The 2,563-nt window shown below is 61.1% G+C and overlaps 1 long non-coding RNA gene across 4 annotated transcripts in view; it reads right to left on the bottom strand.

Annotated features, from left to right (window-relative positions):
* The window catches only part of LOC110389215, a 9,144-nt gene continuing 6,587 nt past the window's right edge, over positions 7-2,563 (bottom strand). The window contains exons 2-4 of one of the 4 annotated variants that reach the window (XR_002433086.1): positions 822-2,330; positions 580-659; positions 87-127 (exon numbers count right to left, since the gene is read on the bottom strand). This is a non-coding gene — a long non-coding RNA (uncharacterized LOC110389215). Of the gene's footprint in view, positions 2,331-2,563 lie in introns of all 4 variants that reach the window. The other 3 variants (XR_002433083.1, XR_002433085.1, XR_002433084.1) reach the window with 3 other exon arrangements.

Below are 2,563 nucleotides of genomic sequence, written 5' to 3'. Positions count from 1 at the left end.
GAGGAACGTCAGCTACAGGTGAGCAGTGCAGGCACTGTGCTGCTGGCAGCCACCCCGGGGGCTGTGGGCTCACCCTGGGCTCCTCGCTGCTGTCACCACCTTGGGGACAGCCCTCAGGGCTCGGTCCCTGGGACAAGAACGGGGGAATTGTGACCGTGTAGGACGGGGCACTGCAGTCCTTCCTCCCACCATCCTCTTCGTCTGAGCGCCGAATCTTCTGCATCTCTGCCTTGGTGCCCGAGGCGGCAGCGTGCACAGGGCTGTGCCCAGAGGTGCAGCTCCTCCTGACCCCCCCCACCCAGAGGGCTCCCCCCGAGCGTTTCCTTCACTTGCAGCAGGATCCATGCCCACCATTGCCAGCAAAACACAAGTGCTGGGTTTCCTGCCCCACACCGTGGGCACAGACTGCAGCAGTGGGGGTGCGGCGTGCGCATCCCTGCACCCACATGCGCATCTCTGCGTCCACGTGTGCACCTCCCCGTCCACGTGTGCGTCTCCCCATCTGCGTATGCGTCTTGTGCATCACCCCATCCACGTGTGCGTCTCCCCATCCACGTGTCGCACGCTCTGGCTACGAACCTCCCTTTTTGCTCGCTTGCTTTTCGACCGCAGGCAGCTGGGAGCGATTCGGAGCTGCTCCTGCTCTCACGGAGCTGATGCTGCAGTGGAAACGTCGCTGCTCGCAGCCAGGACCCGGCCCCAATGCTGCGTGCAGGGAGGATGCTGGCGTGGCCTCCGCAGGGAGGAACCTTTGGAAAGTTCTCCGGCCTGCTGGAAGGCTCTGGGTTGCTTCGTGCTCTGCACAAGGAGGAGCTGCTCACCTCTGACCGGCCCCTGGCTCCCTGCTGACGTGCGCCAGAGGTCCCTGCGCCGTGCAGGCACGTCCCCGTGCAGATTAGAGAGAATTAAGTGTGGGTGGGGAAGGAGGAAGAGGCGCGAGGAAGGCCTGGAGCCTTCGGGAGAAGCCTCACCCGTCCAATAACCCCTCCCTCTTCCTGCAGCTCATCCCACCAGCTCTGCTCCCACCACCCCACAGCCCCGGCCGCTGGGCTGCCCCATCAGCAGCAGCACGGAGGAGCTCTCCCTGCCGCTATCCGCCCTCTCCTCCCTTCCTCCCACCCCTCATTCCTGGAAGCAGCTCCAGGATCCAGGAACATCTTCAAGGCTGTGGCTGTTCCATCTGTGCTGGTTCGTGGCTCTGTTTGCCCCCCTGAGCGTGCAGCATCCCCAGGGGTGAGGGCAAACTGTGCCCAGGATGGCTCCCAACACCCTGCACCCCAGCGTCCCACCGTCACCGGACCACTAAGAGATGCTCCAGGCTGGGGAATGAGAGCATCCTGCAGCGCTGCTACCCCTGCTGCATCCTTGCAGGACACGGTGACACGGATACAGCAGAGCTCTGGGGGTGTCCCCACTTTGATGGCCACTATTGAGCACCAGTGACCAGCACAGGACCCATCGCCCGAAGCAGAGAACCCCAGCACCGTGCATCCAGCGTTTGCTTTTCCAGCTGCAAACCAAGTGCAGGAACATCAGGATATTGCAACCCCACTGCAGCCAGCACAGGGTCACACGTCCCCAAAGGCTGCAACAGCCGCCAGAGCCCGGTTAGCAGCGAGCAGCCAGCTCCTGCCTGCCATAAAATGCAAACAGAGCAGCTCCGCTTTATCTAACCCTTTATCGCTGGATTTAACTTGCTCGCTTTATCAGCACTTGAATAATAATTAATCTCCTGCAGCAGGCGGGCCCGGCCCCGTGGCAATGTGCCTTTCGTGAGGAGCGTGCTGGGCTTCCTGGCAGCTTCCTGGGGTGGTTTGCAGAGGGGTGGCTGCAGGTTGGGTCGCTCCCAGTGGAACCGGTGGTGCTGGTGGTGCTGGTGCTGCGCTCCCGCTGGGATCTCAGCATGGCAGGGGCATGGGCTGGAGGCAATCCGCCTCCCAGAGGATTTTTGCTCCGTGTTTCAGGGAATGGCGATAAAACAAAGCAAAGCACGCGCACAACAACAACAACAGAGCCCATTTTTATGGGCAGTTCAGGACGCAAACTGCTTTTCCTATCGCTCCCGCAATATAAACAAGGTCACCGCCGAGCCCCTCCGCCATCGCCAGGCTCTTTTGTAAATCGTGCTGGGGATAAAATAGCATTCCAGGAATGCAGCAGGCTGGTCCTGGTGCTCTGTGGGAAAAGCAGAGCTGCACAGTGCTGGTGGCATGTCGGGCTGCTGCTCCTTATAGCTCCAGGGCTGCCCTTTCCCACAGAGCACCAGGCTGCGAGTCCCAGGGGTTGCATCCTGGCTGCAGCAGGAGCTGTGCCATCGGCTCAGGTGTCCCCTGGATGGAGAATGAACAAAGAGATTGGGGTTTGATTTGCAGGGCCTGACTGCACTGCACGCATCCTGCACCTCTCTGCACCCTGCATCCCTCTGCACCCCATGCATCCTGCATTGCTGGGTTCGTCTTGCAGGGCCGGACTGCATCGCGTGCATCCCGAGTTGCTCTGCACCACACGCATCCTGTGTCCCTTCATCTCTAGGTTTCATTTGCAGAGCCCAACTGTACCACAT

The sequence above is a fragment of the Numida meleagris genome, chromosome 32, assembly GCF_002078875.1.
Source record: "Numida meleagris isolate 19003 breed g44 Domestic line chromosome 32, NumMel1.0, whole genome shotgun sequence".
Taxonomy (NCBI): domain Eukaryota; kingdom Metazoa; phylum Chordata; class Aves; order Galliformes; family Numididae; genus Numida; species Numida meleagris.
The sequence above is the reverse complement of the archived record's forward strand: the minus strand, read 5'-3'. Positions and strand labels throughout refer to the sequence as shown.